The sequence below is a fragment of the Chelonia mydas genome, chromosome 4 (genome assembly GCF_015237465.2).
Source record: "Chelonia mydas isolate rCheMyd1 chromosome 4, rCheMyd1.pri.v2, whole genome shotgun sequence".
Classification (NCBI taxonomy): domain Eukaryota; kingdom Metazoa; phylum Chordata; order Testudines; family Cheloniidae; genus Chelonia; species Chelonia mydas.
The window spans coordinates 107,484,063-107,510,568 of NC_057852.1; the positions used below are offsets into that span (position 1 = coordinate 107,484,063).

A 26,506-nucleotide genomic window follows, 5' to 3' on the forward strand; every position below is an offset into this window, starting at 1 on the left:
ATTTCACCGTTAAGCCAAGCTGGTCGCCTGCCATATTTACTATTCTTTCGACTCATCGGGATGGTTTGTCCCTGTAACCTCAACAGGGATTCTTTGAAATACAGCCAGCTCTCCTGGACTCCTTTCCCCTTCATGTTAGTCCCCCAGGGGATCCTACCCATCCGCTCCCTGAGGGAGTCGAAGTCTGCTTTCCTGAAGTCCAGGGTCTGTATCCTGCTGCTTACCTTTTTTCCCTGTGTCAGGATCCTGAACTCAACCAACTCATGGTCACTGCCTCCCAGATTTCCGTCCACTTTTGCTTTCCCCACTAATTCTTCCCTGTTTGTGAGCAGCAGGTCAAGAAAAGCTCCCCCCCTAGTTGGCTCGTCTAGCACTTGCACCAGGAAATTGTCCCCTACGCTTTCCAAAAACTTCCTGGATTGTCTATGCACCGCTGTATTGCTCTCCCAGCAAATATCAGGAAAATTAAAGTCACCCATGAGAACCAGGGCGTGCGATCTAGTAGCTTCTGCGAGTTGCCGGAAGAAAGCCTCATCCACCTCATCCCGCTGGTCCGGTGGTCTATAGCAGACTCCCACCACTACATCACTCTTGTTGCTCACACTTCTAAACTTAATCCAGAGACTCTCAGGTTTTTCTGCAGTTTCGTACCGGAGCTCTGAGCAGTCATACTGCTCCCTTACATACAGTGCTACTCCCCCACCTTTTCTGCCCGCCTGTCCTTCCTGAACAGTTTATACCCATCCATGACAGTACTCCAGTCATGTGAGTTATCCCACCAAGTCTCTGTTATTCCAATCACGTCATAATTCCTTGACATCACCAGGACCTCCAGTTCTCCCTGCTTGTTTCCAAGGCTTTGTGCATTCGTATATAAGCACTTGAGATAACCTGCTGATCGCCTCTCATTCTCAGTATGAGGCAGGAGCCCTCCCCTCACAGACGTTCCTGCCTGTGCTTCCTCCCGGTATCCCGTTTTCCCACTTACCTCAGGGCTTTGGTCTCCTTCCCCCGGTGAACCTAGTTTAAAGCCCTCCTCACTAGGTTAGCCAGCCTGCTCGCAAAGATGCTCTTCCCTCTCTTCGTAAGATGGAGCCCCGTCTCTGCCCAGCACTCCTCCTTCACGGAACACCATCCCATGGTCAAAGAATCCAAAGCCTTCTCTCCGACACCACCTGCGTAGCCATTCGTTGACTTCCACGATTCGACGGTCCCTGCCCTGGCCTTTTCCTTCCACGGGGAGGATGGACGAGAACACCACTTGCGCCTCAAACTCCTTTATCCTTCTTCCCAGAGCCATGTAGTTCGCAGTGATCCGCTCAAGGTCATTCTTGGCAGTATCATTGGTGCCCACGTGGAGAAGCAGGAAGGGGTAGCGATCCGAGGGCTTGATGAGTCTCGGCAGTCTCTCCGTCACATCGCAAATCTTAGCCCATACATTGACTCTGAGTTGATCACAAAATGACTCTAAACTGTGTATTCTTTAACATTTAAAGTTTTTATGAGAACAGGACAATTGGAGTTATGACTACAATCAAACTTCAGAAAAGGTGCCAACTAGGCACAAAAATTGGGAACAGTACATTGACATGGTTATCCATGAAACAAGGCAGACTATGGCAGATGAATATGATAGTGTGTTACAGAATATTCTTTGCCTCATAAAATGAACACAAATGAAGTGGGAAGAGAATAAGAAAAATGAAGAGCTGGTGGAACTGAGATGCATTCAGACAGAAGAGTGACTGCAAATGAAACTGGAAACATACAGATCAGTAGGGCGAACTGAGTGTACAGATTACTTCCTTGTATAGGGAATAGCAGCCCCATGACAGCAACTGAAATTTTGAATCTGGTATACTAAGGACAGTGGTGAATCAAAAGTGTGGTGGTCTGGCAGCAATAAAGAAGAAAAAATAAATGGCAAAATATTGCCATGAGTATCGACTGTAAGACTGATAGCATAACCTGGGAAAGGAATTTTACAACTGATGTCTTAGGAAAATTACCTTCATTAGCCAGTGTCCTCATACTTTTAGACTCCATATAGCAGGTATATGAAATTCTTGTTTTACAAACTACATCATCTGATAAGATCACTGACTGCTTGGATTAAGAATTTATAACTCATGGATTACCACATTTACTGCTAGTTACATTTACATCAGTTCAACTCAATGAGCATCTTGAGCAAAATGGGACACAATATAAAACCCTGACCCCATTGTGGCTGGCACCTAAATAGAACATTAAAGAATGCTTGCATCTTCCAGACTGTCTGCCAAATGAAAGCTTAGGACATGCATATGTGCCTTCAGCATCTACAGGGTTAATAAACGCTATCAGAACAGCACAAGCGATAAAATACTCTGTTGGAAAGGTGATTTGAGACTATTTCTAATACATTATAGAAGCATATTACAGTCTCAAACAGGAGTTTAGCCCAACTAAATAACTCTTGAGACGAATGTTTAGGACAAAATTGCCAGAAATAATTGAGATCAACAGCAATGATTTAGAAGTCAGAGACAGAGAACAGAAGAAGGAAAAGAGATATGCAGATCAAAGGCGAGGACTTGAAAATTCTGAGCTACAACCCGGGAGACCAAATACTATTGCAGCAGAAATGCAAAGATAAGATTAAAACTATTTTTGAGAATGATCCATATCAAGTGATTCAGAAAAGTCTCTAACTGAGAATACTGTCCTCTGAAGGATAGCCATGTATATGAGAAATTCATCCAGTACAAAGTAAGAGTGAAGGGGACTATAATAAATCTGAAATAGGAGGTAACAAAGATGAGACTGGTGGCTTTACTAGTCAGAGTAATGAGAAGAAAATTGTTTCAGCCAGACCAAACAATTAAAAAAGAAAAGCCATGAGGATTTTGAAATGTTGCAAGCCACAAGGACCGATTAGACAGATGCTGGAAGACTATATGCAGATCTCTCCTGCCTAAGGAAAATGACATTAGCAGATATATTGTTTTATGAAGTATTCATATATAATATTTGGGGGGGAAATGTTGAAATATGTAGCAGTTCTCAAAGAAATTCAATTGTTTACAGTGAGACAGTGTGTGATTGAAAAGGAAGAAAGGATATAATATCCTCTTGTTTTAGATTAACATCACATGGCAGAAAGCAGTACCATCTACTCCACAGAGCTGACATCTGCTGCATGATTCTGAGTAGACACACAGGAAATAGGAAACTGAGGGTTAATAGGTTAATGAAAGAATAATAAAAAGTTAGTTGACACACAGATTGCTCATGAATGCCACCTCTGTGTGGAGTTATTCTGAACCTAAGTCTCAATGATTTGTATATCCCTATGTAGAAAGATGGCTGGGATATTACACTAACCTGGGCCTTTGCTTATTTAAGGAAACTGAATTTTTTAGAAGAATATTATTTAGAAACATTATTGGGTGGACAACATGCCTTACTACTTTCACTGCAAGTTACAAGATATATCAGGATGCAGACTTGTAAACATACCCCTCACCTTAAGTCATTTTCTGGGATGCAGATACACGACTCGTATTAATATGAACAAGAGTCATGTTGTTAAATCCATGTACAGTCCCAGGACTGCGGACTTGGGGAAACTAGAAATGTAAAAAACAATCTCAGCTTTCATGTAAAATAAGCAAGTGATGTAAAATGGTTACCAGGATTAGAAGGAAGTAGCCGCTGGGTTCCAACTCTGCAGCAGGAAGCAGGGATGGTTCAAAGAGAAAGACATACCTAATGTAAAATACGTCCATTAAATTTGTGGGTTTTCCAAAACATATTTTCTTTTCACCAGAAAAATTGTAAGGTCAGGTCTGTGTAGTGGTGAGATGAGGGGACAATCATTGGTGGAGAAAGACACAAAAATTGTTGCAGAGACTTGAAAAAAAATACTAAGACCAATTTTGACAACTTACTGAAAATGTACCTCCCTATATAGCTGGACTGATCCTGCTCCCATGGGAGTCAATGGGAATTTTTCCATTTATTTAAATGCACCTCTTATATCCTCAACATAGGTGCTGGAATTAGCGGTGCTGGGGGTGCTGCCTCACCCCCTGCTTGAAGTGGTTTCCATCATATACAGGGTTTGCAGTTTGCTTCAATGGTGCTCAGCACCCCCACTATACATATTGCTCCACCACCCCTGGTCCTCAATGGAGTAATCTTGTCCATAACACCTGGGGAGAGAAAACCCCACTATTGTCAAACATCCTCCTTCTTCTTATACCTTTGCCCTCCCCCGCCCCCCTCAAGCCCTCACTCTAAAGAAATAACACCAAAGCCTCATTCTCCTGTCTCCCAAACACTTTTCATTCTCCTCCAGGCTCTTTATCGGCTCTTTCTTCTCTCTCCCTCTTCCAAACAACTATCATTCACCACTCCCTCGCTCCACAAATAGCCTCGCTCTCTTCCTTCATCTGTGTCCCTTACTCTTCCCCAAGCCTCTTCTCTCCTCTATCTCATAAAATTCCTAGTCTTTTCTACCTCCCCGCAAATCCTCCTTCTATTTGATCCTGCACGAGGTCTTCCTCACTCCCTATACTGCACTCAAGCTCTTTCTTAAGCTTATACCTTCTGCATCTTAATGTCCCCAATCTTCTCTCTTAATCTCTGTGACAATCCCCCCTCTGCACTGAAACACATGCCATACCTCCCTCATCTCTTCCTCTCCAGCTCCCCTCCCCAAGGACCTCTACATCCCTTCTCCCCACCTCCGCTCTCTGCCTCCCCATGCCAGACCACCTCTTCCAAGTCTCTCCAATGAGACTGCCCCACTTGCAGCTCCCCTACTCAAAGGTGTCCCAAGAATTGACTCTGTCCACAACCAGAGTCTCACCCCCACCCAGGATGTACCATCCAACTAGCTCTCCTCCCATCAGTCTGCCTCAGCAGGCCCCCTGACCAAGCCTCTTTCATCCACAGTCAGCTCTCCACATGTCCCACACCAGTACCTGTCCACTTGTAATTGTCATCTAAGGTGGGAAATTAGGAAGTGCTTCTGTGCAACACCTGTGTCTACATTAGGAAGTGCATTAGGAATGTTGCTTCTGTGCAACACCTGTGTCTACTCCCAAGCCAGCTCAGCTCCCTGCCTGCTGAGCCAGACTGTTGCCACTCTGCATTCAGGCTAGGGAAAGAGCAGAGGGTGAGGGAGAGTGTCAGGCAGGTAGGGAGTGAGGTGGATCAGCTGCAGATGAAATGTTCATTGCAACCTCCTGCCTGCCTGGAGGCAGAAGTTCCAAGCATCCCCTACTGGCTGGAGGCTGCAAGGCAGCTGCATCCATCTGCTGAACATATCAGTTGTTTGAGTCCAGCATCCAGGATGAGGGGAGAGTCGATTGATCTGGCCGCATAAAGCAGCCTCACAGCTTGCCTATGCAGGAAAGTTATATCAGTATAACCTCAGTCTCCCCCGTACTTCCCGCCTGGGTCCCTCTCCTCCAGCCAAGGACTGAAAGCTGGGGGGAACATCTGCCCTATCATTATGCCTATGACCATAATTTATTCAAAATGTAGATACCTTTTACAGCATTTACAAAACACTCAAAAGCAAAGAAATTATTTAAGGACAGCCTAAACCTTAGTCTCCCATGAAAAAAAAAGTCTATTTCATCACAATATATGACATTAACTTTGATCCATGGATTGTTGGATCTTATTTTGATGTATTTTTGTTATTGTGAGCTTGGCGTCTAGATGTTTTCTTAAGGGTTACTGTAAAATGGGAGGGGGGAATCAGAATATTTAATCAACTGAAAGTAGAATTTTGTAAAGTACTTAATTTTTGTATTTTGAGAACAACTTTGTGGTTTAATAGAAAAGAGTATAACAATCATTTTATGATAAAATTATATACACGAATTTTCATTCGATCAGTTAGAGTTAAACATAATATTTGTTTCTTTTTCAAAGGGTTTTCTGTTGTGTTCATCTTTTAATATCAGTGATGAAAAGATTCATTGTGGATCAGAATTAAAGTGCTTATGATGAAATATGCTTTGCTTATACTGGTTAAAAATAATAGTTCATTTATGATGTGGACAGCGTAAGATTATATGTTGTACTTGACTATTCATTTCCTTACTGTTAAGTGCTTTGTTTTGATAAATGTTGCAATAGGTAACTATCTTGGTTCACTTTGCAACTTTTTTGTTTTGGGAATTTTCCATTTTTTAAAAATATGTATCTTTGCATGGGTGTAATTAAATGAAGGTACGGGTTTTTTCATTTTGAGATGGCACAAGGCAAGGCAAGAAAAGACTCACTTGTGGCCTGCACTGACCTTTATCGGGGACATACACCACTCATTGGCCATCCCAGCACCTATTAGACACCAGGAATTGCCCAGTGAGAGCTCCTGGCATCGGAGAGCCCCTTTTGGATATGGGACACCCAATATCACCCAGAGGAGTTGCCCACATCGACCCTGGGGTCCAGGCCTTCTACTCTCTAACAACCACAGAGATCTTCACCTCTCTCCCTGCAGCCTCACTTTTATCTGCGCTTCCTCTCTTTAGACTCACCAGGAAGCTCCTCCCCCAACTGGGCTTCATTTTCATTTGGATCTACCCCACATTTCCTTAATTGAACTCTGGCACTAAAAGTGTTAACTAGAGCTAGGGTGTGTACAGAGCCCATCACAGCCCCAAATCTGCCTGCAATGGGATTACTCATAGTGCCTAATGTTACATACATAGATAAACCTTTATAGGATCAGGGCTTTGTCCCTGCACACATACACAGCACAGCTTACCTTAACTCTGAGTAGTGATCTGAATCCTTCCAGCACTGTCAGATGTTGATTAGGGCACAAACAAGGCACTGCCTCACTAGTCTATCCTGGGCCACTCTTTGCATATCCTCTATGTTGTTAAGTCCCATATGTCTCTGAGCAGCCTTCAACAGAAGGATTTTTTTTGGTCATCCCTTTTGCATGTTCCTCAAGCTGCCCTACGGAACACATGCCATGGTAGATGCTCAACAACTCCTTGTCTACAAAGTTATCCAGAAAAAAAGATGGAAATATTTAAGACATGTTAAGATTGAAGCCAGAGCATCTGCTTTGGCTGATGTGCCACTGGGGATTTAGAGCAAACTTTTTGAATCACGCACCCCCAGGGCCAGCTCTAGGGAAGCAAAAAAAAAAAAAAGACGGAGCGGGGAGAGCTGGTGTGCCACCGAAGAATCAGCACTGCTGCCGCCTTGCACGCACCCCACTTTGGAGACCACTGATCTAGAGGAACATGCGAAAGGGGCCAGCCAAAAGAATTCTTCTGTCAAATGCTACTCATAGAGGGAAAAATCTTATGGAACGTAACAACACAGAGGACACGCAAAGAGAGGCCCAGGATAGGCTGGGAAGACAAAGTGTTGTTTCTGTACTAAGTGATGTCGGATGGCACAGGAAGGATTCAGCTTCAAATATTTTGTTGAAAAGTGTGTTGATTTTAATCGATGGTCTCATCACCACAAGCTTTCAACATTTCCCAGCTAACTTATTCCTCACCTGCAGCTTTCCCAGTTTTTTTTTTTTTATTGAGTCTTTTTGCTTCTTCGTGATGTGAGATATTATGATGTCTCATTCTTGGTGTTGAATTTCTTTGTCGAGTCAATAGTTCCTTGTGGTATTGGTCTACATGGCAACTCTTGAAAGTGCTCCTTTGCTCTTTGTTCTATTTCTGTCATGAAGAAATGTTGAGTGTTGATAAGAGAAATGCCCAAAAAATCAGAGCAAAGTGTCACCCAAACCTGTAACAGAAATCTCTTGGGTCCACATCTAACACCTAAACTAGTAGGCCACAGTGCTGAATTTCTCTAAGCTTCAGGAATCCCCTCTGAAAAAGATGTGTCTAGTAATGCTTCTTTGCACTTACATAGTGGATTTTCAGTTGTAGTTCTCAAAGTACTTTACAAGGTGGGTAAGAATTATTAGCCCAGTTTTACAGTTGGCCTAACTAATATACAGATTATCACTACAAAAGGTTCCCCCCGCCCCGTTCTCCTGCTGGTAATAGCTCACCTTAAGTGATCACTCTCGTTACAGTGTGTATGGTAACACCCATTGTTTCATGTTCTCTGTGTATATAAATCTCCCCACTGTATTTTTCACTGAATGCATCCGATGAAGTGAGCTGTAGCTCATGAAAGCTTATGCTCAAATAAATTGTTAGTCTCTAAGGTGCCACAAGTCCTCCTTTTCTTTTTGCAAATACCGACTACCACGGCTGCTACTCCGAAACCTGTAATATACAGATGTAAAGCTAGTTATGAGAGGCATTGTGATCTATTTGTTAAGAGATGGTTCTTGTCACCTCAGAGATTAAAGTTCTGTTCCCAGCTCTGCCAAACTTCGTGGGCAAGTTTTGGCAAGTCACTTAAATTCCACACCATTACCAAATATGGAAAATGATTCTGTGCTCATATTTCTAAGCAATTTTCAGCCCAAATCAGGTTTCTAAGCCAAAGTTATAAGAGGGGTGGAAACAGTGATTTCTAATGAGAGCTTGTTGCAACAGATAATGAGAATCATCATGATTCATGTCAAATATCTACTCAAACAAAATTAACATACAGATAAATATGCTACAGACTTTAGTGGCTATCTATATGTTTGCATTGCAGCATGAAGAAATCTGCACTGCCATTTGCCATGCATGTGAACATAATTGATTTTCCAGGGCTGTCAGCATAGAACTTTCCATGGGCACCAACATCATATTCAAATGCACATTTAAGAAATTAATGATGACATTTAAAATAAAAACATGTTTTAAATGAACTAGACTAATTTTCTTGGAGGTATGAAGGAATAGTATCACTCTCTTCGTGAGACATCTGCCTGGGTCCCCAGCCATTTGCCAACATTGTATCCTGAAATTTAATATGTCAAATCAAAACTCCATGAATTCTTTTTTTAAAACATGCACATTGACTATTTACCTACTACATACTACATGCAGAAATCAGATGTAATAAATACGTTCAGATAGCAACGCAGATTGTTACAAAACCAAGACAATTTAGATTTAAAGCTAAGAATGTATTACTTCATATACCACTGTGTAAAGGACAGCATCAGCCTTGGTTTGGAATTTCCTGTCTTTTATTGCTCTGTGGCACAACCTTAATGTTATTTAAACTCACTTTTTGTATTTAATGGATTTGAGCAACCTGATAAGCGCAATCTGACGGTCAATAAAACTCATAAGCACACATGTCACTGACTGACCTGCAGTGATAGGAGGCTAAAGGTTCTGATTACTAACACTTGAATAATGCACTCTGTGTTAGGCTGAACTTTCAGGAGTAAAATTTCAGCCCAGTATACTGGACTGTACATATTCCATTACTATTAATAGTACGGTAGGCCTATTTGCCCACACTAACCAATATAAGATGTACCTGGATCTTTCCTGGAACCTAAAGTCAGAAAAACAGTCTTACACCTTAGACATGCAGGTTGTTCATACAAACTCACAGGCATATTATTGATATAATACAATTAAAGCAAATTTGTCTTTACAAAAACATAATACCTACTGTGTTCGAGTAGAGAAATGAATGCCAACCAGCAATCTAAAAGCAATAAACAATAAACTTAAATTATAGTAAAAGTCAATTAGTATGCCAATTAGTTTATATTGCAAGCAACTTGCACGAAAAGTCTTATTTTTCACCATCATACAAGGTGTCAAGGAATGAACTATCATTTAGGATTCACTAATAATTATAAAGGGGAGTTTGACAGATTATGATGTGACTCCATAAAGTAGTAACGTAAAATAGCTAACTGCCAAATGGTAAAAGCTTTTATACTTCAGCAGCTTTAAAAAGGGTACACATGGTATTAGAGACTCACTTTGTAGTAAGACAAATAAATCTGGGAATGCATATGCTTTGTGTCAGTTTCATGTGGTTCCTAAACAAGATTTTTTACTGGAAATGTTTTCAATGCAAAAAGATAACAACATGGAGAAAAACACATCATTCATCAAGTACAACACACAAAAGCAAGACCTCACTTTATTCTTGGGGGGATAAGCTCAAAAAAGGTAGTAATCCACTCAAATCAGTGGAGTTCACTACCCTCACAATAAAAAGATACTGTGAAAGAAAACAAATACTTTCAAACAACATTATACCACTATTACATATTGTATATTAGAATTGGAACATTCCAGAGAAGGGCAACAGAAATCATTAGGGGTATGGAACAGTCTCCATTTGAGGAGAGACTAAAAAGACTGGTTTCAGAGTAGCAGCCGTGTTAGTCTGTATTCGCAAAAAGAAAAGGAGTACTTGTGGCACCTTAGAGACTAACCAATTTATTATTATTATTATTATTTATTTAAAAAGACTGAGACTATTCAGTTTAGAAAAGGGACAACTAAGCGGGGTTATGATAGAGGTCTATAAAAATCACGAATGGTATGGAGAAAAAGTGTTATTTACCCCTTCACATTACACAAGAACCAGAGGTCACTCAATGAAATGAATAGGGGGCTGGTTTAAAACAAACAAAAAGGAAGTACTTGTTCACATGACACACAGTCAGCGGATCTTGTTGCCAGAAAATGTGTAGGCCAAAAGTGTAAATGGTTTCAAAAAAGAATCATCAATGGGTATTAGCCAAGATGGTTAGGGACGCAACCCCATGCTCTGGGTATCCCTAAGCCTCTAACTGACAGAAGCTGGGAGTAGACTATAGGGAATGGATCACTCAATAACTGCCCTGTTCTGTTAATTCCTCTGAAGCACCTGGCATTGGCCACTGTTGGAAGACAGGATACTGAGCTAGATGGAGCATTGGTCTGAACCAGTATGTCCATTCTTATGTTCTTATTGTACATTTCAAGAGACAGTGCATTCCAAGCCAGTACGAAAGGCAAGTTCTGATTTGTGTTTCATGTTCCTGGCTCAGAAACTAGAGGCTGGGGTTTTCAATGCCACCAAAAGGATTTGGATGCTCAATTACTGTTAATTGTAAAGGAATTGGGCAGCTACATTCCTTTGTCAATATTAGAAATCTCTGCCTAATTGTTCTGTGTAGTCTGCTTCCCCTAGGATTAACTAGCCTTAGAATTTGTTTGTTCTCCTATCCTTGCACACAGACAGATTGAATTACTCCGCCAATGGTTGGCTGAAGTCTTCATTTGGCTCTCTCAAAAAAAGTCTCTGTGGAGAGGCTGGCCGGACACTCACAGTCCCCAGTTAGTGTTTTCCGTTTTGTGTCTGGACTCCCTGCGTGTGTTTGTCTGACCTGCATATCACCCTGGCTGAGAAACTGGTACCTTTATGGTCTCTAGACAGCAGTTTTACCTAGAGAACTAATGGAAAGCCTTCTTCCAGCTGAGACTATTGTAACTATGCTATATTGTTTCATCTGGTAGTTGATCTTACTTAAAGTTTATATGAGAGCCAGATGTGATGTAAGTAGGCTGTTAACCTACTCTCTTCGGAGTCCAGCACATAAAGTCTTACCTTAACTTTTCTTCCTGCTAAGAAGATTTGGTATACCAGTTTCTATGCTCTTTAGTCTAATCCCCCTCTGAATGTGTGGACTTGTTCTGTAACCTAGACAAGATTTCTGTTTCTTTGTAAAAAGTCACTCCCAGTCCCTTCTCTTCATCATGGAAACTGACAAGGTAAAATACAAATACAGTGAGGTAAAATGCAATGCAAAGGAAATGACTAAGCAGATAAAAGCAAGACAGTGTTTTGTATCTAGACTGCTTCTGCATCTAAAAAGGGCTGTCAAGAATTCTCGAAAATGACTGGCCACTGAAGCATTGGTGACAGCATGATAGTCAATATGGAAAAAACATTTTTCACAGATTTGTCTAAATACACTGTCCATGCATTACAATCCAAGTGTGCAGGATTCCATACTGTTTTATTTTCATGTTGCCTTCACCATCATGGATTGCTCTGAGGAGGCTGGCAGTTTATATGTTTTAAAACAGTGGTCCCCAAACTGTGGGGTGCACCCCCTAGGGGTCTTAGAGGAATGTTTGGGGGGCACAGTGGGGCCCAGGCCAGCCCCTATGGGGTGGGGAGGGAATGCTACCCAGCCCCACTCTGCCCCCAACTCAGCTTCTGGCCCCAGCCCCTATCACAGGCCCGCTTCTGGCCACAGGCCCTGGCCCCGACCATGAGCCCAGCTGCAGTGCTGGCCCTAGCCCTGACTTTGGCCCTGCTCCCACCCCCAGTTCTACTCCTGACCTGCAGCTTTGGCCCCCTCCAAGCCCTGGCTCCCCACCACAGCTCCTGGGGGGCGGGGGGGCACAGAAGTTTGGGGACCATGTTTTTAAAAGCTTTATTTGAGGTACAGCACTGGCTTTTAAAGCATCTCAAGGGCTATGAGAACCCAACTGCAACCTGTACATTGTGGATTTACTCCTAACAGAATGCGCCGGGCTGATATATGATAGAAGGCAAAGGTGGTGCTGTCACCATGTATTCAAAATGTGTGTGTTATGCGATATTTTAACCCAGCAGCTAATGTGTTAAAATTGGGTTAGCAAGTAAGAACATAAACTAACATGTTGCAGTGTTCCTGTTTGTAAGTGTGACAGATATCACGAACCCCATGCAGTATCTTTTGGCCGGGGGGGGATGGGACACCATATTGTATTCCGTTTATGTATCATTGTGGGCCACAGATTGCATGCAACTCCAGGGGGAGGGTTACCATAGCTTCTGCAGGAATGAAAAAAGAGTGAGCAAAGATTAAGGTGAATCCCATAAATTGTAAAAACCTGCAGAGAGGTACCATCCCACTCCTAGAGAAGGCTCAAACTAGGTTTTCCAGAAACCAATAGACAAAGAAATGGATTTGGGCATAAAAAGATTGCATTTAAACTGACTCATGGCCTTCTTTCAGATCCAGAAAACAGGCAGACAGGACCTTTGCTCCAAGATAAGCCTCAACACTTGTGGAAGGGTTAGAAAGGCTTTGCCTACTAGAATCATAGAATATCAGGGTTGGAAGGGACCTCAGGAGATCATCTAGTCCAACCCCCTGCTCAAAGCAGGACCAATCCCCAATTTTTGCTCCAGATCCCTAAATGGCCCCCTCAAGGATTGTACTCACAACCCTGGGTTTAGCAGGCCAATGCTCAAACCACTGAGCTATCCCTTCCCCCACCCATATATGGATGACCTCTGGTCAGCTTTTGCATGCACATAGGAACATTTATTGTTTTTATGTATTTTTCTCACTAATGCTTTTACTTAGAAAGAACTGTGTAGTAACTTGGAACTGCTACCACTATACTGTTTGTAGCCCTTGGAGAGAAAGCAATGCACTGGCCTTTAGGCAAAATTGGCTTGCTGGGAATATCAGAGTGTAAGGAAGGGAGCTATGCAGCCTTGAAACCCCAGTCAGGAAGGACAGATGTGTGTGTCTCAACCTAAAATACGTGATGTCTGGGAACTGGAAACCTTAAGTGGGTGTCATCAAGGGACAGCAGAGGGAGAATACAGGTGCAGTTAACCTGGAGACTGTGACACTAAGCGTCTGCAAACAGACCACTGACGACACTGTCACAACTAGCGTGCTGGGCTGCACAGATGTCTACGTCTGAAGATTGCTTTTGAGCAAGCAGAGCAAGAGCTATCTGAATGCTGGTCACAGTTTTCTTCTCAAAACTTTCAAGGTTGTTTCATAATAGAAAGGTTATGTTAAGAAAATACAAATGTGTGCTTAACAATTCTTTAATGCATAAGAGCACACCAGCAGGATAGGCCTAATTTTCAAAGTTCAGCACATGTCCTAAGATATGTTCCACCAAACATGCTAATCTCTGCTTGGAGCTTACTCTGCAGTTCATCTGTCTGAAACGTCTTGAAATACTTCAAGGGTTGCTGCTGCATAGTCACTAAGGCCTAGATTTTTAAAGGTGTTTAGGTGTTGCTATGTTCAGTTTAGACCTAAATCAATTAGGTGTTCAACACTGAGCTCAGCAAGGCCTAAATACCTTTAAAAATCTGGGCCTAAATTCAAGGATTCATGGAAGAATCTGGGAAAGCTTTTCTGGAAGGAAAGGATGCTTGCCGCTGTGGGTACGGGATATACCAGGGCCAAGGGAACACTTTTAGCTGTGGGAATCAGCTAATACATCTGTAGGCACAACTCTGGGCATAAGTTAGCAGGGACAGGGACAGGTATATCCCCACTGAAAATTTCAGTTTGGGGAAGGCAACGTGCCCCCCACCTCCATGACTTGTATGCCCCTATTGGAGGGAAGGAAGGGAGGCTACAGAGGAACTTTCTGCTAGCTAAAGAACACCTTTTTATCCCAGTCTAGACATACCCTATGAGTGTCATTGTCCCCCAACAAGATGTTGAAGAGGACAAAACTAGGCAAAATGAACAAACATAACAGTGTCATGTGGAATTTTTTATATTTTAAGTAGATCAAAGAACACTGGTCAGAATGAACTAGTGTGCAGCAGCGTTGGGCCCAAGGCTCGTTATGAAATAAAAGTGACTAGGCATGAACAGTAATAAACAGCCATTGTTTTCTTTCACAGCTGTAACACTTGTGTACAGTTAAACAGTACTGAAATGAAATGTGAAAAAATGAGTTGTTTTCCTAGTAAATATTTTGGATATGGTACATTTCTAATACTATAAGTTATTACTTATTTCTCTGACTGAAGAAAGCATAAATTATAATAAAGTGTAAAGGTTCTTGATGTTTTTTTTAAAGATAAATGAACTAAAATTTTTGATCAAGATGATTGCTTAAAGTCCTTTGTATTTAAACACTTGATGTTGCTTTATGTTCTAACCTCACAAAAGTTTTGCAACTATAAAAGAAATCTTAAACAGTGAAGTGTATTTTAGCATAATTTACTAACATTTTAATACAGAAAGTTATTTAAATAATTAAGGACATAATTAAGCCCCATCAACATACTGAACTGTTTATTTTTCAGATTAAAACTTCATAAGGATTCTTGTGCTTTCATCTTTATTAGACAATGTATTTGTTTTGTATTTTCATGGACATCTAATTAATGTTATCTGTTTAAAAATGAATAATTCCCCCTTTTGTCTGTCATGACTATATACTAATACATAGTACTATAGTTACTATGGCACTCCCTGGAGCTTAACCACATTCAGTGAGGAGAGGAGCGATACCACAGGAGTAGTGGTACCAGAAGTCTTTACACCAGCACCCATTATGCACAATGCTTCCTCAGTACCGGTGGAGTGCCCTTTGCAAAGGGGTAGCCAGTATTCCTCCCAGCCAGGCAAAAATCCAAATCCTCTTTTGATTGACAAACAGTAAACGTACACGTTCTCCCTTGCTACTGACATCGGATGAGACGCTGAACAGAACGTTATTGCCCTAAGACTAAAACAGTCACTTTACTATAGCTTCTCCTGGTGCTGCCTACCTTCCCTTGGCAGAGCTCTCTCTTCTGTACAGATCTCTTACACATCTTCATTTACCCTGAACTCTCTTTAGATTGGGCTTCCCTTACTGTCAAACAGCTATCCAAACAAAGGGGAAGAGTCCCCTAGTCATGTTGAAAGCTCAAGTCATCTCCCAACACCCTCACTTAACTTGTGTGCTTCACTCCTTCTCTTTGTTTCCCAGGTCAGCATTATCTGTTCCTACATACCGTCTTACTGCCCATTGTGGTGTCGCTGGTCTGTTAGATGAGACCCTATCACAGGGTTTGCTCTCTGCTAGTGCACCTCCTCCAATTCACTCTGGGGATTAGCAGATTCCAGGACCAATGCCTCCTTCCTGCCTCTTGCCACATGCCCTGCCTTCTCTTCCTGGCCCTCAGTGGTGCAAGATGCTCCATTTGTGAATTAGACCTCCAGACAAATCACATGCATCCTTCCCTCTGGGTATCAAAGTCTATTCTTACACACTGGAACAGGCAGTCTTCCCATTCACTGCCCACCCAGTACCTCTTCCCCAGTGGCTGGTAGGAAAATCTAGATTCACCCCCTACTCTGGGTTCCAGCTCAGGGACCCTAGAATCAGCAGCCAAACTCTGTTCCATTTCAGACCTTACTGCCTTTTCCCTGAGCCTTTGCTAACCTTCTGGCTCCCCTTCTTTAGGTTTACTAGTCCCAAAACTCCCTTCTTCTAGAGAGGAAAAGTATATTTCTTTGACTCTGTAACCCCCAGATACACTTCCCTTCTCCCAGAGAGTGACTGCAGAATACTTCTCTGCTGCTAACTTCCTGTCTTTATATACCCAGCCCAGCTTATTCCTCCTCAACTGGACTCCCTCAGTTTTCAATCAGAGGATTACTTATACCACCTGATTCCCCTCAGCTGTGGCCCATCTGGTTAATTGGCCTCCTTTTTAGATACATTAACTCCTTCAGGGCAAGAGTGGGGTGAACACCCCATCACAGAGCTAGAATAAATAGCTCTCCTTAATAGTCCAGTTTAGAAATACACCTTCCATTTTAAGTTTCCTTTTGAACAAAACACTCAGCTTAATATTATTTTAAACATGCATCTAGGATGTGGATATCACCATCTGCCACATAAACAAACCCCAACACTGAAATATATGGCCTTATTCCTCCATGCCCTACACCATCGTGCTTAGCACCCACTTGTGAGAGTAGGTAGATTCTCATTACAGTTAAGAGAAACAGAAGAGCAATTGTGTGAATCTAGCCAATGATAGTTGAATGTTCTCCCACTTTACCAAAAGTAGCACTGAGACTAATATTAAAAACAACAATGTGTTTTCTGTCATGATAAAGCCTAAGGTATTGGCTGAAATACAAAAATAATGCAGAATTGTTTCACTGCTAGACTGAAAATCATGCTGCTGACAGCAGTTCAGTTTTCTGAGTTATTGCATTAAGATCCTGTAAATCTACTTGTAACACTGCATAAGAATGATCCATGGATTAAAAATCAATGAGTAGCTTTATATAACACAGAAGAGTAAAGTAAAATAGTAACCTGAAACTTCAGATGTATGAGGAACATAATCTGCAAGGCAAACAAAAGAGACAAGATCCACATGAGCAGTTAATCAAAGGGTACTGTAAAGCCTGGTCTAAAATATGGAAATGCCTTTACAAGTCTATGTAAAAGAGGCCAAATCCTCAGCTGGAAAAATTGGGTCAAATGAAGTCACTGAAGGAGCTTCCATTTTCATCAGCTGGGGATCTCACCCAAGGTTTGTAAAATGAATGGACTACACTATATTCCTTTAATTTTTTTGCTAGCAGTCTGGAGAGGTAATTAGTATACAGCTGCATCCCCAAGAGTGTTGTTTAATACAACAGTTTTTTTCCTTGCAGTGGTATGCAAAAGCACACACAGAGAGGCTAAGAGCCAGAGGGCCTGACACACTGTGTATTCATATACACCATGGCAAGTGGGAGTAAATATTTCTGATTTGGTATACAAAGTGCAAAGCAGTGGAGAACGAGGCCCAGTAATCAGGATGTTTGAAATGAAGACAGTTTGTCAGGAAGTGGGAAATGAAAACTCAACCCCAAAACCATATATAGTATTGAGATTTCTTAAGTCCCATAGCTAACTATGAATAGGAAAGCATATATCTGATAAATGAGAGAAGTGAAGAAGGCAGAAAGGAAAATATGGTGAAATGTGAAACAGAGGAAGTGTGCAGACCACAAGGTTCCAGCAATGCACATAAAAAATAAACAGCACACTTGGAATTGCTCCTGAGGCTAGGGAACACTCAGAAAACAGTTTTTCAGACAGAAAAACCACCCTAAAGGAGGGACTAAAAGAAAGTAAAGTTGGAACAAACTGAAGCCTGATCTACACCTAAGACGTAGATGAACCTACATACATCTGTCAGGGCTGTGCAAAGTTAAGATGACCTAAGCCCTGGTGTGAACACCACTAGGTTTCTTCTGTCAACCTCGCTATCCCCCTCAGAGAGGTGGATTTACTACAGTGATGGAAAAGCCCCTTACACTGCTGTAGTGTCTACATTTCAGTGCTACAGCAGCGTTGCTGTAGTGTAGACATACCCTGAGAAACACTGTAACCATTTCAGGCAAGCAATTCCATGCCTAAGCAGGAATTTGTTATCTTGTAATTAAAGTGCATGTGTAGGGAATACTGTAAATACAGTGGTAAGGTTATATAGTTGTCTGTGGAAAACCTTGTGGATATCCAAAAGCAGATAGTAACCACCCACTTTGAGCCTGATTTTCATGGTGCTGAGCACTGACCTGGTGATTTCAGTTACCCCTCTGAAAATCAAGCCCCTGGGGATTCAAAATGTTCGGAAACAGATTGAAGACTCCTTTGTACAAGACCATGTCAAAGATGTACTTTACTGTGTGTGTGTTCTACCTTTAATCAAAAATTAAGCCCGGCATTTTCAAAGGGACTAAAAGGAGTCAGGGATCCCCACTCCCATTGAATTTCATTCAGATTTTGGGATCTTAATTCCCTTAGCTTTCTTTGAAAATCCCAGCCTAAGGGCTTGTCTACGCATGGACTTGTTCCTGATTGTCCACACATGGAGTTATTCTTATTCTGGAATAAGAGTGCTTTGTTCTTTAACCGACTTGGAAAATTTGAAATGTTTTCCTCTTCGTTGTAACTTCAGTCCTGCTGCTGTGTTTGGCTGCATTTGAGGATAACTTGCTCTTGGGAACATGCTGGGACTATACAGTATGTCAGTTTTTTAATAACATTTTTAAAAGCAGACTCATCTCCTTGACCATTTAAAGAGAGCTTTATCTTTCTTTCCAGACAGGCTATTTGATCGAGTAATTTAATACAAACTTTCCAGAGCATGAGCAATACAGGTTGTGTTCCAATCAAAGGGACCTTTACACTTAAAAATGTATCTATTTTGAAGCTGATTGACCTTTAAGAAAATGCGTATCCTGTTTTCCATGTCTTATTTTTTTTCCCTCTCTTTTCAAGCACACAGCTTCCTGAAAGGGATTTATACAGATCACATTTAGCAAAACTGTGAAAAGCAAGTGCTTAAACAGTACAGGCTTAAACCACATTGATATACAAACTACAAGAGTTACAGGGAGACTCAAGATCTGGAATTTTAGGCAAAAATCACATTGGCTCCATTGGATAATTTGCATAGAGTAAAGCAAACAAAATTTGGCTCATTCATTAGAACACTTTCTCCCCAGAATATTAGAGGTGTGTTGTACCAATACCTTTTTTTTTTTTTTTGCAGAACATATAATAATAAACTGCAAATAAATGATACAGTATTTTTCTATAAAAATCTAGGCTGTTATTTTCAAAGGAGCTTAAGGGAATTTGATGCCAAATCCCATTAACTTCTTTAGGCTCCTTTGAAAATGAAAACCCCAGCCTTAATTAGTATGAGCCAAACATCCAACTAGAATTATTGTGAAAAATAATAATGCATTGAATTAACTAATTTTTGATCTAAATAAAACCATTGTTTGCAACAGGCCCAGGTCATTGCTAAACTCTCTTTTTTCAGTTTGAGAATTGATAGCCACACCAGCTACACAAGCACTTTAAATTCAGTGTCATAGCACATTCTTTTATTGTAATTTTACATTAGCTTCCACTGGTAGCCAGGAATGCAATATAATGATGTGGAAACAAAATTTCAAGGTGTTAAGTTGATCCAATGCAGCTTTTGTTATATTGCCCAATAAGACCCCACTTTTTCAGTAGCCCCTTCAACTATATGGCCTAGAATTGATATTAATAGCTTATAGTTAGAACCATATTAGGTTTCTATTTACTTAGGCCCAGGTTCTCAAATGTATTTAGGTGCCTTATTCCCACTCGCCAGCTGGGCACTTGAAAAGGAAGGAAAAACAGAAGACCGACACACATTTTTTAAAAGTATGTGTGATTCCCAGCTCAGGTAGACTTACAGTCTGTTAGCTCTGTTCAAGCTCGAGCCCTCAAAACAGCAGTAAAAGCGCAGAGGTGTGGAAGGCTTTTCAGGCTAGCCACGGGAGAATATACCCAAGAAGCTGGACAGGATTGCACTCAGGTGGCTAGCCTAAGCTACCACACATGCAGCTGGGGCCAGACTGGTATTTTTAGCATGCTAGCTTGAAGAAAGCCAGTGTGTTCATGTTTACCTAAGCTGGGAAACACATCTCTCTGCTGCTGTGTAGACATACTCTTAAAGGTCAATCAGCTGCAAAAAAGATACATCTTTAAGTGTAAAGGGCCCTTTGGTCTGAATGCAACTGGTATTGTCCATTAAGGCACTTAAATCCATTTAAGGATCTGGGCCTTAGTTCCCATATCCCTCAATGTATAGAGGACAGCTTTTCTGTGGCACCCTTTTTCTTCTCAGGATAGTCAGGAACTGTTGCCAGGTGACAGAATTGTTTTTCAGTATCCAATAGGTACCTGAAGCTGCAGTACTTTTGTGGGCAAATCCTACACTAACTTCATTGGGCCCTAGCTGGAATCCCATTTGAACTCCTTTCTTAAAGAGACATCGCATACTTAGCTAATTTTTACAGTTTACAAAATATCAGAGGGGTAAAAGTGTTAGTCTGTATCCACAAAAACAACGAGGAGTCCAGTGGCACCTTAAAGACTAACAGATTTATTTGGGCCTAAGCTTTTGTGGGTAAAACACCCTCTTCTTCATGCATCTGAAGAAGTGGGGTTTTTACCGACAAAAGCTTACACCCAAATAAAATCTGTTAATCTTTAAGGTGCCACCGGACTCCTCATCGTTTTTGTAGTTTACAAAATATAAGGTAGCATGTTTTGTTTCTAATACACTGGATGCAACTCTTTACATTTCTGCAGCTGCACACCCTAAATCTCGGCACAACCCAGTAATATATCTTAGGTAGAAATATGACCCAATAAAAGTAGAGTATTATGAGCACTAAAGCTCTTTTATGCCTAAGTCAAAGTATGAGGCTTTTTACTGGAGTATTTTACTCAGTATTCATGGAACAGAAAGTGACTAGAGAATGACTATTTCTGTGTGCAGATTCAATAATTATTGTTTGTTTTAATGTATGCACAAAGTTGCACTCCACCCAAACCATATCATAGAAGTGAGAGAAAAGAGAGATCTCTTTCAAAACAGTACTAACAAAATACGATGTAATTTTGCAATGTATATGAATAACAATGCTGTGTTCACCAGTTTATTCTAGCTGCCTTAGAATACTATTCCAATTAATCAAAGGCAATCTAAGAGATTTTGTACAAAAAGGCTGTAACCAGCATCAATGGCTATTTCATATTGTATCTAGTAGTCATTTATAATGAATGAGTATTCATGACTTTTTGTAGAAGGGTTTGCATCTGTCAAAACAAATACCTATCAAAGTTGTGGTGTCACTTCTGTAACTTTTTAATAGCTATTTTGGAAACAGCTGGCTTGCTAGCACTTTTATTATTAATTAAATTATGGGCATATTTGAGGATTAACTTCATTCAGGTCTGATGGCGCCCCTGCCAACACTTATTTGCACTGCATCACCCCTTGCTTTCCAGGACTTGTCCCTTTAGCCAGGTCACTAGGTAGTTCTCCCTTTCCAGGGTAAGAAAATCCCACCAAACAAGCTATCCAGATGCTGTCTCAGAGTCTTCTGTTCCACATCTCCAGGTCCTGTACTACTTTCTCAGTAGCTAGTAGGAGAATTAGGGATCTCTTGCTCCTCTGGATTCCAGCCCAGGGACCCTATGACTAACAACCTAGATCTGCTCAATCTCAGACCATGTTGCTGTTTCCTTGGGCTCTTTCCTACCTCACCTCTCTATCTCCTTGCCTGTTTCTAGTTTACCATCAGAGCTTTCTCTATGGCTATTTCACCCTTCTCAGTCTCTTGCTAGACTCCATAGTCCAGAGACAGGACTACAGTGCTTACTCTCACCTTTGTTCCTAGCCAGCTCCCTTTTCCTCTAGGAATAACTACAGACCTCTTCCCTAAAGCCTCCTTCTTGGCTTCATCCCTTTATATAGGCCCCACCTGCTTCTTCCCAGCTGAACTTCATATTCCGTTAGGCTTCACTAAGCCCTGGCTCTCCTCCAGGTGCTGCATATAAGGTTAATTGACCTAACTGACCTACTCTGCTTTACAAACCCCCATAACAGAAAGATTTTGAAAACAATTGGAGAGTGATTAAAGAGCAACAAAAAATGATCAAGGACCTGGAAGAGATGATTTATGAGAACACAATTTTTAAAAAGCTAAATATGCATATCTTGTCTAAGAGACAGCTAGGGGATCTGATGACAGTCTGCAAGTATCTGAAAGATGTAAGAAACAACAGCCAAATTTATCTCTGTCATAACTCCACTCATAACAATGGAATAGCACAGGAAATGAATTTGACCTTAAGGATTAGAATTTTTTAATATGGTACACAGGTGTATAAACAGTGCATTGGAAAGGAGAGACTGGATAATTCAATAGGTCTTTTTCATCTCTAATTCCTTGGGCCTTTGAAACAACTGAATATGGTGGTTTATTTAGGTGTGACAACTATTGTTCAATCTCATTAAATATGCTTAACAATTAACTGGTATCCGTAACAGCAGCCTCCAACTGATGTAACTGGGAGTTATACCTATGTAGCTGATGACAGAATTGGGCCCACAATATACAATAAATTCTTTATATCTTTGCTAAACCAATTAATTTAGTTGCATAATTTAGTACATATTAAATAATTATTAGGAGCATATTTACTGAAATTCAATTGTTTGACATATATCTTCATAAAAATTGTTGCACTTCAATAAATATTCATAGTAACCAGTGTGTATTTAATTAACATATAATAACTCTCTCATTAAATCTAAGTTAAATACTTTTGGGGGATATTTCATTTAAAGTGCAACTGGAAATCTCTCTTTGGAAGATTACATAATTAACCTTATTTTTGGCTCCTGACCAAAGACAGGGCACTTGACGGCTAATGCTGAATTGTCCTTTCCCTGAACATGTGTCTACACTTTGATAAAAATCTAACCAAAGGGTTTGAGAACAAAACAAGAAAGAATAAAATGAATGTATTATTTAGCTCATCTGTGATTCCAAAATAGTTTATTTGGAAGCCTTAAAAGCCTTGAAAACAATGACAGAAGAGTACAATCTGCAATAAGTAACAAAGTTATGGACTATTTTAATTTACATCAAATAGCAAGTTAAATTGCTGATAAAAAGTGATGACATCTTTCAAAAAGTTTTAAACCACCCAGTCACTCTTAATTTTTCATTCATGCTTTACCTTCCCCTCTTTTCTATTGACCCCCTTGCCAGAATAGAACTGTTAGTAAAGTGCACTATTTCCTTTTGGCTTACATGCTAATGTACATGAATGGGCTTAAAGTTACTCACACTCACCTTTATACTTAATTTATGTGAGGCTCCAATCTTCTCTTTTCCGTACGAATCTTCTACAGTTGAGTAATCCATAGAATAGTCTGTGGTATAGGCCCAAGATTGTACATATGTAAAAGACTAAGTTTCACATACTAATAACACCACCATTGAAATGTGTATCCTGTTGTCTAAACTGGGACAAGTCTGTGCCTAGACAAGTCAGGAGGCCCATCTACAAGGTTTGTGTGTGTATGAGAGAGAGAGAGAAAAAAAAGCCTTAGACTTGAGGTATAGTGAAGATCTAGAGATTTGGCCTGACCATGATCTCACTTACCCACCATTTTATACTGATGTGACTTCAGTGCTATTACTCCGTATCTGAACCTGAGAAAGTAAAATTAGAATCAGGCCCAAGATAAAGCTGAACCAGATCAGTTCTAACTTACATAAGAGAACTGATCCTGTCATGAAGGAAATAAGACATAAAAGAAATGGATTTAATGCAGCAGGCAGGAAATTTGGTCACCAATGTATAGAAAGGATGTAGAGAAACTGGATAGGATCCAGAGGCAAGCGACAAAGATGATCAAAGGGATGGCATGCAAGCCATACGAGCAAAGGCTGAAGGAACTGGGTATGTTTAGTTTGGAAAAGAGGAGATTAAGGGCGAATATGATCTCAATTCCCTCTAAGCTGTGTAGCCGCACGGCCGCACAGCAGGCTATAAAGGGCTGTGCAGGTTCGCAGCCACCGGGGCCTGGAGCGCAGAGAGGATGGGGAGGTGGATGGGGAGAGGAGCAAACTGGGGCATGCAGGGCTCCCACAGCGAGAGGCGCCTCTCCCCCAACCCCGGCCCCAGAGCTCCTGCCAGCAGGGAGAGGTGCCTCTCCCCCCGGCCCTGGAGCTGCTGCCGGCAGGAAGAGGCGCCTCTCCCCCGAGGGGCTACTGTGGTAAGAGAGGGCTGGGGGGAGTCTTCTCTCCCTGCGGCAGCCCCAGGACAACCTGCACCCCAAACCCCTCATCCCTGGCGCCACCCCAGAGCCTGCATTCCCAGCCAGAGCCCTCACCCCCATTCACCCCAACCCTCTGCCCCAGCCCTGAGCCCCCTGCCACACTCTGAACCCCTCGGCCCCACCCCTGCCACAAATCACCTCCATATTGGTGCATACAACAAAATTCATTCCGCACATGGATGTAAAAAATTAGAGGGAACATTGAATATGATAGAGGTCTTCAGATAAGGACAAAAGAACAGCCATACTGGGTCAGACCAAAGGTCCATCTAGCCCAGCATCCTGTCTTCTGACAGTGGCCAATGCCAGGTGCCCCAGAGGGAATGAACAGAACAGGTAATCCTCAAGTGTTCCATCCCCTGTTGCCCATTCTCAGCTTCTGGCAAACAGAGGCTAGAGACACCATCCCTGCCCATCCTGGCTAATAGCCATTGATGGACCTATACTCCATGAATTTATCTAGTTCTTTTTTGAACCTTGTTAAAGTCTTGGCCTTCACAACATCCTCTGGCAAAGAGTTCCACAGGTTGACCGTGCATTGTGCAAAGAAATACTTCCTTTTTGTTTGTTTTAAACCTGTTGCCTATTAATTTCATTTGGTGATCCCTAGTTCTTGTGTTATGAGAAGGAGTAAATAACAGTTCCTTATTTACTTTCTCCATACCCGTCATGATTTTATAAACCTCTAAACCTTAGTCAACTCTTTTCCAAGCCGAAAAGCCTCAATCTTATTAATCTCTCCTTATATGGAAGCTGTTCCATACCCCTAATCATTTTTTTGCCCTTTTCTGAGCTTTTTCCAATTCCAATATATCTTTTCTGAGGTGGGACGACCACATCTGCAGGTAGTATTCAAGGTGTGAGCGTACCATGGATTTATAGAGGCAATATGACATTTTCTGTTTTATTATCTATCCCTTTCTTAATGAAGCCCAACATTCTGTTAGCTTTTTTCACTGCTGCTGCACATTGAGTGGCTGTCTTCAGAGAACTAGCCATGATGACTCCATGATCTCTTTCTTGAGTGGTAACAGCTATTTTAGACCCCATCATTTTATGGGGTCTAAAGATACTTGAAAGACTGCTATAGAAAAGATGGTGAAAAGTTGTTCTCTTTTTCCACAGAGGCAGGACAGAGGCAATGGGTGCAAACTGCAGCATAGCAGATTTAGACTAAATCCCAGGAAAAACTTCCTAACTGTACGAACAGTAGAACAATGGAACAGACTGCCTAGGTATGTTGTGGAAGCTCAATCACTGGTGGTTTTCAAAAGGAGGCTGGATATTCATCTGTCTTGGATGGTTTAGACACAACAAATGCTGCATGTTGGCAGGGGGTTAGACTAGATGACCCTTGTGGTCCCTTCTAAATCTGTGGTTCTGTGTTTCTATGATTCTATTAAACTAATCCCCCTTCAGTATTTGGATCCAGTGTGGTGAGACTATCCAATTTAACCAAGGATGGGGGAGGCACTGAGCCCTACCCAGCAGCCCCCAGTCAGGGATTCAGCCTGTGCTGGGCTCCTTTGTTCCCACCCCTCATGTGGGGAACAAGGGTGCCCAGAGTGACTCAGTCGACATCAGACTTAAAACCAGTTTTGTCCCAGTAGCCTTCGGAGCCCTGTACTTGGGATTGCCCCAGGATCTGGTCACCCACTTACTCCATCTAGATACCCTGGAGTCCGGCAGCAAGTTGTTTCAAAGGGGGTTGGATGGGGGTGGAGGAGGGTTGGAAGGGGGTATTTTTATTTCAAACAATTTTTCCTTTTCATTTTAAATATCCTAACTAACCAGCCAGACCTCTGTGTGGTTGAAAGTAAGGTAAAAAAAGAAAGGAAGGTAAAAAAAAATCCAACTTGATACAAACCAATCTTCTCCAGTGGGAAAATCCCTTGCCAAAAAACATTTTGGCTTGGCTCACAGCATACCTGGAGGTCCAACCAGGCAACTACACAGCAAAGGTGAGGTGAGGTGGGGTGGGGTGGATGGGGGCAGGGGCAAATAGTGGTCCACTCTTGAGAGGGACCTTCTATGACCCCACCGCCTCAGTTTAGCTAATAGCCCCTCCTAGCTCCTTCTCCTCCACATGCATTGCTCATTCCCACAAAGACAGGATAGGAGGGGCGATGGATATATATGCAGGTGGTACCTCCTTTCCCAGACC

The 26,506-nt window shown here is 41.6% G+C and overlaps 1 long non-coding RNA gene across 1 annotated transcript in view; it reads right to left on the reverse strand.

The window, feature by feature from the left end:
* Positions 1 to 17,055, reverse strand: part of LOC119566001 — a 49,626-nt gene extending 32,571 nt beyond the window's left edge. The window contains exon 1 of the long non-coding RNA XR_005225005.2: positions 16,977 to 17,055. This is a non-coding gene — a long non-coding RNA (uncharacterized LOC119566001). The remainder of the gene's footprint in view (positions 1 to 16,976) is intronic.
* Positions 17,056 to 26,506: the final 9,451 nt, after the last annotated feature.